Below are 13458 nucleotides of genomic sequence, written 5' to 3' on the forward strand. Positions count from 1 at the left end.
AACTGTAACAGTATTCAGAAGTCTTTGGGGGTCTTTTAAAGTAGAAAGTAGTTTTCACAATGAAATCTACACATAAATTTAAGTACAATGTTAAAGAAATACATTGCATACGCATTAAGTTAGCATTAAAAAGTTTTCCAGGGGAAGAGTACAGTTTAATTCTGATTTGAAATGTGTACAAAAAATTGGTCATTGGGAAGAAGTCAGTAGTATCATAGAATCATAGAATTCTTAGAATTGGAAGGAACAAATAATACTTTTCTGAAAGAGTGGGTCAAGTGCTGGAATGGGCTGCCCAGGGAGGTGGTGGAGTCACTGACCCCGGAAGTGTTCAAGGAACATTTGGATTTTGTGTTGAGAGATATGGTTTAGTAAGAACTATTGGTGATAGGTGGATGGTTGGACTGGATGGTCTTGAAGGTCTTTTCTAATGGTGATTCTGTGATTCTGTGAACCTTTAAAAGTCATCTAGTCCAACTCCTCTGCAAAGAAAGGGGACATCACAGCTAGATCAGGTTGCCCAGGGCCTGATGCAGCCTCACCTTAAAAATCTCCAGGGACATGGCATCACCCATATCTCTGGGCAACCTGTTCCTGTGCCTCACCATCCTCACTGTAAAAGACCTTTTCATTATGTCCAACCTAAATCTCTTTTAGCTTAAAGCCATTTCCTTTTGTTCTGTCACAACAGACCTTGCTAAAGAGCCTGTCCCCTTCTTTCCTCTAGCTCCCCTTTAGATACTGAATGGTCGCTACTGGAAGGTCACCTCTTCTCTTCTGGAAGGCAGCCTTCTCTTCTCCATGTTGAACTGTCCCAGCTCTCTCAGCCTGTCCTCGTAGGAGAGATGTTCCATCCTTTGGATCATTCTTGTGGCCCTCCTCTGGATTCACACCCACAGGTCTACATCTCTTCTGTACTGAGGACTTCACAGGTGGACACAGGACTCCATATGAGGCCTCTCCTGTGCAGAGCAGATGGGCAGGATCACCTCCCTCACACTGCCAGCCATGTTTCCTTGGAGGCAGCCTGGGATACAATTGGCTTTCTGGGCCGCAAGGGCACATTGCTGGCTCACATCCAGCTTCCCACCCACTACTACACCCAGGACCTCTTGAACAGGGCTACATTCAATCTTTTCATCCTCCAGCTTATATTGATAGTGAGGGTTGCCTCTACCCAGGTGCAACACCTTGCATTTGTCTTTGCTGAACCTCAGCAGACTTGCAAAGTATTGTCAGCAAACTTGCTGAGAGTGCTCTCAACCCCACTGTGAGTATCACTGATGAAGATATTAAAGAATATCAGTCCCAGAAGTGACCCCTGGGGAACACTTCTCTCCGATCTCCATCCAGACATTGAGCCATTGACCACCGCTCTCTGGACTCGGTCTCGAAGCCAGTTCTTCATACCCTGAAGAATCCACCCATGAAATTCATCTCTTTTCAATTTGGACTACCGGTTTTCTCTATTCAGTTTATAAAGAGGTGAAGATAACTGAAAGTTTTATGGAAACAGTGTGAAGCTTGATTTTTTTAATTATCTGATTATATATACATACAAGTATGAAAATTATTCAAATAATAAAAGCTGGTATAATAAAACAGGCATTTTGGGACATGACTGTGGACAGATCACAGTGTTGTGTAAGCAGCTGTTTTCTTCAGAATCAGATCATGTCCTCATTGTTAGTGCTTACATTAATGAGCACCAACTCAAGCCTTTTACAATGAAAAGTTAGCAGTTTGCTGAATTAAAAAAAATTCAAAAATTTAAAAGTTAGCAGGTTTGCTGACCTGTTTCAAGTGGTGTCCCCCAGGGGTCGGTACTGGGGCCCATCCTGTTTAATATCTTAATTGACGACTTAGATGAAGAGATTGAGTGTACCCGGAGTAAGTTTGCAGATGACACCAAGCTGGGAGGTGGTGTCAATCTGCCTGAGTGTAGAGAGGCCCTGCAGAGGGATCTAGACAAGCTGGATCGCTGGGCCGAGGTGAATGGGATGAGGTTCAACAAGGCCAAGTGCCGGGTCCTGCACTTTGGCCACAGTAACCCCATGCAGCGCTACAGGCTTGGGGATGTGGCTGGATGAGTGTGAAAAGGAAAGGGACCTGGGGGTGTTGGTTGGTGATCAGCTGAACATGAGCCAACAGTGTGCCCAGGTGGCCAAGAGGGCCAACGGCATCCTGGCCTGCATTAGAAATGGTGTGGCCAGCAGGAGCAGGGAGGTGAGCATCCCTTGTACTCAGCAATGGTGAGGCTGCACCTTGAGTACTGTGTTCAGTTTTGGGCTCCTCACTACAAGAAAGACATTGAGGCCCTGGAGCGTGTTCAAAGGAGGGCAACAAAGCTGGTGAGGGGTCTGGAGCACAAACTTTATGAGGAGCTGCTGAGGGAGCTGGGATTGTTCAGTCTGGAGAAGAGGAGGCTCAGGGGAGACCTCACTGCACTCTACAACTTCCTGAAGGGAGGCTGTGGTGTAAAAGGGTCTGGCCTCTTCTCCCAGGCAACAAACAGGACCCAAGGAAATGGCCACAAGTTGTACCAGAGGAGGTTTAGGTTGGACATTAAGAGAAACTTTTTCTCTCAGAGAGTGGTCAGGCACTGGAGTGGCTGCCCAGGGAGGTGGTGGAGTCGTCGTCCCTGGCAGTGTTCAAGAGGCGCCTGGATGAGCAGCTACGAGATATGGCTTAGTAGCTTGTGGTACTAATAGGAATGGGAGGGTGGTTGGACTAGATGATCTTCCAGGTCGTTTCCAACCTTATGATTCTGTGATTCTGTGATTTAAGTCAAAGAATGGCAAAGGAGGCAGCTTGCTTTGGGGAAAAAAAAAAAAAAAAAAAAAGAAAAGAAGGCAAGCAATTGAGTTTAAATGGTTAATTTCTTCCTAAAAAAGCCATAGTCCATAGATTCACAGCAACATAAAGCCTTCTCAGTTTTTTTTTGTTTTTGTTTTCTTGTTGACGATAAGGTAGAATTTAAAACAATTTCTTTAAACTTGAGATAGCTTTCTAACAGCAGAATGAAATGGGCAATATTTTGTCTTTTTAGGTTAGCAATACAGTAAAACTAAACAGAAAACATGTTTCTTGCTATAAGTAAACAGATAAGTATTGTTCATTAGATAACAGGAAAAAAGAAACTTTCAAGAGCTAGTTTAGTCAGGGCAGTGTTGAGGGCAGTGTTGAGACTGAGAGTAGGAATCTGACTTCACATTCACTCATGATATGACTAGAACTAGACTTCCAAAAATGCATGTGAGAAAATTCGAGAGAGCTGTTTGTTTACTGCAGCAGACTTTGGCTGTTAAATGGGTAGATAGAAACATTTGTCACATCAGTGAAAGAACTTCAGCAGTTATGAAAGTGTCCTGCACCAGTTCCTTCTTTCCTAATTATCTATTTTTATAAATCCCTTTCTAATAGATAAAAGCATAGTGCAACACAGGGTTGGAAGAGATCTCAGGAAATAGTATATTAGTCTCATTAAGTTTCTGGCCTATCATCACCTCTTAATTTTTAACAAGTGCATGTTCCATATGCCAAGAAGAGATGGAGTATTGCAGCTGATAGTGCAAAATATTTCAAATGTGCTCCATTGGAAAATTCTACTGTAATAGATTTTGCAGGCTATACATTTCTCAAAAATTGCTCTTAGTATATTGGGAAAAAAATAATTGTGCATTTAAATGAGTGTGCATTCCTGGATTAGTACATTTTAAAAAACCCAGCTAATTATTATTCAGTGAAGTCTGCTCAAACTACATCACTTTAAGCTTGGAGGAATGCCAAGGAATTCAGTCCAATAATTCAAGAGTCATACAGTGTAGAAAAGAGCAGAATTTGGTACATCAGGTTCTTTCTTTCGTGCAGGGACACCTATTTATAGCTCTGTTTTCATCTAGCGGTCCTGACTATCATTTCAGTCAGGGAGACCACTTAGTAAGTATCTTTCCCCCAAGCAATTCTCTCCAAAGCTAAAGATGAGAAAGAAGAAAGGCACAGACAAAATAGCAAATACTTTCTGTAATCTTCTGATCTGCAAATTGTCCTAGTTTTATAGTGGAAAACATGGCAGTTCAGAAAGAAACAAAAACATAATGAGCAACTTAAATATTCTGTACGTAAATAGACTGTAATCTGACTGCTGCTTGATAACGGGAGAATCAACATTTAAATTCATAGTTTGGTTGAGGCAGTCATTTAAAGAGTGGTGCCATAATAAGGAGAAATCCTCAGTTGTACCCACCTACACCACATCAGTTTGATTCGTAGTGAATCGGGTATGCACAGATCCCAGATTCTTCTCAGAAGGAACTAGGACGTAAGCTCAAGATGCACCCTGGCCTAATTGGAATGTACAGATTCAAAGGAATAGCTGTGTAACTCTGTGAAGCTTATTGCTCTATGTGCATTGTGTACATTAAACTCAGACAGCCAGAGCAAATTTATTCTAAAGTAAAAACCCTGAACTCATGCTGTGTTGGTTTTGGAGCTCTCCACAGCATCTCTCAGCTACTGCTTGACACCTGTTCCAAATTTCTTGCCTAGAAATAACAGAATTGTCAGTGATTCTGGTTAATCTCTCCAGTGTTACAGAGTTACAGAGTTATGCTGCTCTTACAGATCCTTCAGAATTGTGGTAGCTCAGATGAAAAGTCACTGGTTAGGCTCAAATTATGGTCAGAGTCTTTTGTGACATTTCAGTATGCCTTGTGCAAATTTCTTGCCTAGACATTGCTGGAAGCTAGTGTTGAGTGTTTTAATATTTTCTTAGGAGCAGAATAGTAGTTTTTCATGACATTATGGGACAACAGTTGCATTTAGTTAGCCTCCAGAGCCATTATCTAGTCTGCTGATATTGTCTTTTAGTTATATATAACTGATTTCATATCAAACAACAGTGTTATGTAACATGCATGTTATATCATTACTCTTTTGTTCTTGAAGTTCTCATCTGACCTTGTGTATGTAAGTAGTTACCTTTCAGCAGGATTAAAGAAAGCTCTCAGTTGAAGCTTTCACCACATTCTCAGAGGCTTTGTCTTCGTTGCTGTGTTAATTCAGCTGATGTGCCACTGGGTTTGGACACCTGTGATCTGCTACAGTACTAAGCTAAATGGAAGTCACAGTATCCAGATGGCATAATCATTCGTTAGGACAAAACATGTCTACATTGTATCAGACCATACAGGCTCATTTAATCCAGTTCAGTGGTCACAATCAGGGAAAATGTAATGACATTTTGTAGCCATACTTCCCTAATATTTCTAGAATACTAAAAAAATAGCTACTTCAGGTGCCATTTGTTCAGGTGTTCCATTAAAAGATTGTATTATTTTAATTAATACTTTTCCCCATCAGATTTTGCTCTCTTTTTTTGACTAATTTTCTGGCATGGACGCACAGCACACTCTGGCAATGAGTTCTGCAACTTCTGTAAAAAAACAACAAAAACAAAAACAAAGCAAACAAAAAGGAAGCACACTACTTCTTTTTGACTGAATATATCATTGTTAAGTTTAATGCACCTTCATTCTTTTATTAGGGAAGACAGTAAACAATCATCTTCTATTTGCCTTTTCTGATGCATGTTTTTATATTATTCAATCCCACTCCTTCTCTGTCATAAGTTTTCCAAGCTGACCTATCTATGCAGGAAGATTGTTATGTATTTTTGGTCATAATTTCTGTAGGATATTTAGTTCTTTTAAGATCATAATGTCTTAAGACCTTAATAAATCAACATAATATTCCAGCTGTAAGTATAGTGATATTGCATTATATACGGTAAAGCAGTGAGATTTTCTGTTCTGTTCCCCACTTTGTTTTTCTATCATGGAGAACTAATATACTATTTCCATAGAACTACATATCATTAATTTACAGCCACAGTCCTGACTGTTATTGTTCCAATTCCCAGTCTTTAGTGTGTATATAATTTTAGGATTACTTTTCTTCACATGCCTTATTAACATTCATCTATTCCAAATTTCCTCTGCAGGTTTATTGCCCAGTCACTGTTTTCCACTTCCTCATAGCTTATTGCTATTGTCCAGAACAACCATAGATTAAAGAGCAAACTTTGTCACCTCAATATCACTGTTTTTATCTGATCATTTATTAACATGCCATAGGACATACCCTTCTCTTCATAGGAATAGAAACCACCTGAAACCATTCACCACTTCATTGTGACGTGCATCTTTGATGTCACACGTCTCTGATATCACAGAGTATTCTCAGTAGGGGAAGGTACTGGAATCCTCTCAGCACTGAGTAATTTACACAGCAATGTCCTTGCAAAGCCAGTGGTCTCCAGACCTATTCTAGGTTTCATTTAGTCCCCAAATAACATTGCTTTTCAGGCTTAAACATTCCTCATATTGCCCTTGAATTGTAAAGGAAGATTTACAAGTCCCAAGGCCTTATCTGGCAATTGTAGTTTGTTATACTATCAGTATAATGACTCTGTGAATCAGCTTTGCTTATAAAAGACTGGCATACTTCAAACAGCCTCAAGTGTTAAAGTGTTTGGTACAAAGCACACTTTGAAGTTTTATCATGACAGTAAACACTTACTACTTTCCTTACTGCATATGTGTTCAAAGATCATGTATTATGTATACAGTGCAGTGGAGAGAAGGGGGACTTTTTTTCTCCCGCATTTGTTTCTAATCTATCACCTGCAAAAGTTTCCTGCTTGCTAGGGTGTACTCACTTATTTTTGTCTTGGCCTTTAAAGGTAGAAACTAGTTTGGCATCTAGAAACCAGTGAGCCTAGAAATGAAGAGCAAATTAGGAGACTAGATTAGCCATGGAGAATGGGAAAACCAGTTCTTATTTCAGAATGTTTACTTAAATATTTTAAAACTTATAAAATCCTTTAAGTAGAATGAACAATCAGTAAACACATACATTGGATGTATGTACAGGTGATTGAATTAGTTCTTAAGTTTTCTTTAAAATTTGCTGTAAACTAACTTTGAAAACGATGATTTAAACACAAGAACTGTGCAAAGCTGCTTTTTTTCTCAAGCATAAAAATTATGAGTCTGTAAGGAACAGAATACAGTGGAATGACATTTTCAAATTAATTATCCGGCAAATAAATGCATGAATTTTAAAACATTCAAACAATATCAGAAGAATCCCAAATCTAAGAAGATTTAAGTAAGCCTGAAGGGCAGAAAGTGAATTACCTGTTCACAGCATTTAGTAATTGCTTATCTTTATAAAGAGAAGACCTAGTTCAGGGCTGAAAAGATTTGAAGTGCAAAAGACATTGCCAGTTGAGAATACATATAGAATAGCATGAGGCTGAAGTCACTTCAGTTTCAGGCACATATTGATTTGCCCAGAGACATTATAATCCATGAAAATCTAGATCTTACTCTATCATGAGTATCTCTGAGCCTCTGAAACTTAATTATATATATATATGTATATATATGTGTATATATATATATATATATATGTATTTGTATTTTTGGCTTTAGGGTGTACAATTATGGATGTTATTATCATATTAGTTCTATCTTTAATGTATTAAAAGCTCAGAATTGGAAATTGTGTTACTTTATGTGTTTGTATAGTCACTGTTTTTTTTGGTTTTGTTTTTACAAAGTTTTTTATTGGTTAAAATTTCATATCAAGACTGAGGACGGAATAGGTATATGTCTAACTCTAATTAATTAATTCATTTTTTTTCCTTTTTGCTCCATATTCTGAAGTTTATCTTTCAATACAGTTGTACACACACTCAACTGTCCCATAATGTGCATAACTAATGAAATCATCAAATACTGAAATTTTGAGCTAAACTTATTGGATGATAACCCACAGCCATAAAATATAATGGTATTATTATGGTGGTAGTGCAGATTGATAAAATTCTGTCATATAGAAACTCCTACATGGAAAGCATAAAAGTCTGGATGGTAGAGCTTTTTAATGCAAACTATAAATACAGGCTCCGCTCTCTGAAAGGCAGGGGGCCATCTCCTTTCATTTCTGTGGGCTATTCATTCAGAAGATAAATGTAAGTGTGCCATTCTGAGATATAAAAGTAGGACATTTTTCACACAGTTTCTCACTTCAGAGAGGTAAGGTTGTTCTGACTGAGAAGAACGACATTTTGATATGCTTGCAGATTGTGCCTTCATGGTCCTTTGTCACATCTGAAGTTTCTTTAAAGTCCTAAAGGCAAATTTCACTCTCTGTTTTACAAGGAAATGAATTTCCTTGTAAATTTTTTCACTGAATGTTCAGCAAGAACACTAACAGAATTCCCAGAATTGTGAAAATCAGGAACACAAATTACTTGCTTTATATCAGAATCAATACAGGCAACTGAAAAATCCTAAAGAAGGGTTGTCCATATGGCTGTTACTGTCATGCTAAACTGCAGTTTTTTGGCCTTTTTGGCCTTTTTGGCATTTTTGTTTGCCACAGTTAAAAGTGTAAGAGAAGATACAAGTCAGGAATATTATCCACAAAAGAGAAGAATATGAAAATACTAAACTTGCTTGCCAGAAGCACTACAGGAGCTTGTGCAAAAATAGAGTAACATTAAGCTTTCAGTTCAAAACATCTTAGTTTCAGCAAGCTTCCATACAAGCAAATATAGAATCATAGAATTGTTTGAGACTGGACTCCTAAAGGCTGACTAGTCCAGTTCCTCTGCACTAGTGAGCTGGGAGATCCGCAGCTTGTTCTCTTTGCTCAGTCTGGTCCAGCCTGACCATAAGTGTCTCTGGGGATGAGACATCCACCATCTCTCTAGGAAACCTGTGCCATTGCCTCACTACTCTGATTGTCAAAAATCTTATATCCAATCTACATTAGTTTGAAACCATCTCCCCTTGTCCTATCACAGTAGACTCTGCTAAAAAGTCTGTTCCCTTTTTCTTACAGCCCTCCTTTAGCTACTGACAGGCTGCTTTCTGCTCTTCCCAGGACATTCTCTTCTCTGGGCTAAACAACCCCAGCTCTTTATCTGTCCTTTTAGGATAGGTGTCATCAATGTTGGTCATTAATTTATATACTGAATTCAGTGGCAGTTCAAGGCAATCTTCTCCACAAGTAGTAAAAATCAAGTGATAGACTATTAGTAAAACAAGGGAATGAGTCTTTTGGAACACAGAGTCGTTGAAAGTGTGCTAATTAGAAGACTGGAGTTCGCATTATTTTTTATGCCTTAGCAGTGATGCAAGTTTGGAGAGTGCTGAATGCAGGATTTCTTACAAATAATGTAACTATACATTTTATCAGATAAAAGTCAAATTAGTTTCAGCCAGACATCCCTGGAAAAAAACTCACTGTCCATAGATGAAGTCTGTAAATATAGCTTCTCTAATTTAAGGAGGCAGTGGCAGTGCCTTTCTTCTGCATTTTGTGCAGTAAAGAGCTATTGTCAAGGTTAAAGACTATAACTTCAAGCTGCTGTGACGTTATTAACAAGAACAAAGAGCAGTATGGATATTACAAACTCTTCTGTCAAACTCCTTTAGCTTTCAGACTGCTCTGATCAGGAACAGTTACAAGAGGGTTGGTTGGCTATTTAAAGCCATGATTAAGGGAGAGAGAACTCAGTTCAGTGCTTTTGTTTCTCCGTTTTAAGCACATTTAGAACAAAATAAGTGCAAATAAACTACTTCCAAGACACAAATTAGATAAGCTAGGGAATGAATACATCCTGCAATCAGATTTATGTGTGGAATCATCCACATGCACCATCTCCTTTACTGCATTATCCATCTATATTGCCAAGGGAAACAAGAAAATCTGAAGAATAATACTGCTGTGTTCATTAGCAAAAGATCTGCACAATTATTTATATTACTGATGAACTCATTAACTTCTTTTTTGTTGTTGCTCAAATTACTTTGACATACAGTGCATCTCCTGGATTCTATAGTTTTCATTACACATGAATCATGATGTGAGAGATCAAGAAATCCATTTTCTTTTAACTGATCTCTGCAAAGGGCTCTCACACAGAACTAAAGTGAACTCTGCATTTGCTGTCGCTTGGTGAAATTCATATGGTCAATTGTGTAATTTGTAAGTCAGTATTTATTTCTAGTTCTTTGCTTATTTCTCAAAAAAATTATTATGGAGTTTTGATTTAATTAGTAAAATGGTAATGCAACTGTTTTGCCAGAATGTCAGTCATGCAGAAGTGCTCAGGAGATGATTTAATTAAGCATGTGCAGCGCTACATATAATTAATACTTCTGGCTTCTGAGCAAGTACATGAAGCAGAGGGGCATGTGTAACGTGCTTGGCCTTGTTCTATCTGGATTGCTGCTATTTGCAAACACTTCCAAATTATATGAATCCTCTTCTGACTCCAAAATATACATGCTTACAGTGAAAGGGGAGCCTCTGCAAATAACAAGCATGTTTTTTCTGAATTTCCTTATGCTGACAATTAATTTGAATTGCTAAAACCAACTAGAACTTTTCTGGAAAAAAAGCATTGTCACACTTACTTCATCGTCACTTGGCAATTTCAACTTTCCATCTATCACAACATCCTTATCAGTGGTTGAAGTGGCTTATCTATGCTATGCCAAAAACTATGGAACATTATCTCTACAAGATTTTTACAGAAGATAGCTAAAGTGTAGATCACTTCCCGTCATAAAAAGTACCTCTTTGGGGGATAAAAGCAAACTTTCTGATTGTAGTAAGCTTAGCTGAGAAATAAAGTATGGTATAAATATGTACTAGAGTTTCTAATTTCACGTTTTGGATGTGTACTTTCTTTCTGTCTCTCACGCACCCTATTATGCTATAGTTTGCTTAAGAAATCCTGTTTGTCTTCTGATGTGGAACGTTACCCCATGACTTGTTAAACATAAAGAGCTATGATGCTGAATCAAGGAAATTCCAAAGTGTTTGGTTTGGCTGTCAGGGAGCTGCCAAGCCATTTCTGTGTTGCTTGAAGATAGTGGCATGCAATTGTAAAACACTTATTAGTTATCTGTAGCACTGCTGGCATTTGATTTAAAGCAAAACTTTTGCTAGAGTTTGGAGTTTCTGTGTAGCATACAGCTTTCCCCAGACCCTAAATCTTCATTGTTTGACATAGAGGGTATCACAAATGCAACTTAATCACCACCATAAATAAATCCCTGTGTACTAAATGGTACTTGAACCTCTAGACTAAGAATATTTGTAGGCTTCAGTGTTTCATTGGGCACTTGCTTCTCAGAAAATTCTGCATAACTGTGCATTACACAGAAGCCAAGTCTGGTTGATCACATTATCTAGGTCCCTTTAACACACCTATGTCAGTAGGTTGTTTGCAACATACTGAATTGAAAACTTTGCTTTAGTAACATGACTCTTGAAAGCACTGATCAAAGAAACCCTTTGCTTGTTGAGAAGGGAGGAACTATGGGAATGCAGTGAAAATCTGTTAATGCCTGAGTGATAAATCCTCCACTTTCACTGTATGTTTGACTGATGTACAGAGTTAGAGCACTGTTATATGGCCAGTGAGACCAATTAGCCCAGTTTGCAATGCCACTTCACTTTGACATGAGATTTTTAGTTGAGACTGGAGAGACAAAAGGGCACTATCTCTGGTTATATCAACAGAATGAAAAAACTCTTACCCATATCCTCTTATTGGACCATGTCTGTCTTTGGTTAAACATAACCATGGCTGAGCAAACAGCAAGCAAAGTGACAGCTAGGAAATGTTTATCAAGTAACAGCTTAGTTCTACCAGCACAAGAAGGAGAGCTTTTGGAAGGGAATAGTTGGCCAGAGATAGCTACTGTACATTTTGAAATGAAATTAACCACTGTGCAGATATAGTGATGCAGGTAGTACAGTATAGGTACTATTCAGCCCACTTCTCTGAAACTGCATGTAAGATATATATTGTTTTTTGTAAATGTGAGAACTTTGCTGATCATAGGAGAAAGCCCCACTTTTTGCAATGAAAAGTGAGAACTGAACAGCATGTGACTGGGAGGAGACCGTAGAACAGAATGGTGAAATTCTTCTGCCTTTGCATTTTCTTAACTTTAAGCACTCCATCTGTGTTTTTAAAACTGAAAACTGACCAAACAAAACCAAAGAAACAAACAAAAAAATCAAGTAATTGTGGGGACCTTCTATTGACAAATATTTAGTGTCCATTGGCAGAATCCCTGGGTGAAAGTGACAGCAACAAAATCATAGAGACCAGCCTGCACTGAACAAGTGGTATAACAACATCTGTAATTAAACCTCTACAATTCTAGGAAAGAGCTTTGATTGATCTTAATTATTTCTCTTTGAAATCATTGAGTTTTATACTGATTTTGATGGGAGACAGTCTGTCTCTCAGAGTAGCAATCAGTTTTTGGCAATTCGTTTTTAAGAAGTTGACCAATTATTCAGTCATGGCCATCAGGACACCCACCCGTCTCCCCTCTTGACAAAACATGTTGGGCCAACCTACTTTTTGAGTACTGCATATTTTCTATGTTCCTTTTTCAACATACAGAACTACATCTCTTGGGATAATTTCATTAAATTTTTTTGTTTTCTGACCCCAAAGTACAAGCATTAAGTAGACTTTGAACATTAATTTGTATCACAGTGAAAGCCTATGGGAACTTAACTGAGTGCTATGATACTGAGAACTATGTGAAGTGAAACCTACTGCAAGTAAAAATGTGTCTATTCAACTTATAAATATCTTTTGAAGTCTAGTTTGGGTAAAATACCACCATGACTTTTCCATTGTTGACTGAAGTATAAGGATAGCATTTTTGCTGGTGGAGATAACTATAACTTTCCCATTCTTGTCAGCATGACAAATAATCAACATCTTCTTTGTTCTAGTGAAGGGCTTATGCATTTAGGTCATCTGAAGAATGCAAGTTCCATCAAATTAAACTATTTACATTCTTAAAGTACCACACATGTGAAAGTGCTTTACAGGATGGGACTGCAGTAATTACTTTTGATCTCTACCATCGAAAGTAAGAAGAGAAGCCTGTAAGCCCTATCCATTCCACCAAAGTATCCAGTAAACTAGCAGCACCCTTGCTTTTGAAGCTCTTTCTGTTTGCTGCTATTTCTCTGCTAGAAAAAAAATTCATAGCCTCAAAGAAAGCAGAAATAAGTTAGATGAAAGACTTTTTTGTCTTGTTATATTTGACTTAAACGCTATTGGTATTACAAATTATTTTATGTCCTCATCTGTAGCAGCACTCACAATATGCAAAAGATTGCATTCAGACTTTCAGTATAGTCAGCATTATAAGAATCCACAATAAAATTGTTAAATGAAGAAAATGGGTACAGTGGTAATTTCTGTAGCCCTCAATTCATTGCAACACAGCGTAATTAAAGATTGGCTTGGATGTAGAGATGGTAATGCCTTTATGGAAGGTTCAGGGAAGTTGCTCTACATTTACATGCTTACAGGCTCTGTGAAATAAGATTAATGCT

The sequence above is a fragment of the Tympanuchus pallidicinctus genome, unplaced genomic scaffold (genome assembly GCF_026119805.1).
Source record: "Tympanuchus pallidicinctus isolate F22 unplaced genomic scaffold, pur_lepc_1.0 scaffold4, whole genome shotgun sequence".
Lineage (NCBI taxonomy): Eukaryota > Metazoa > Chordata > Aves > Galliformes > Phasianidae > Tympanuchus > Tympanuchus pallidicinctus.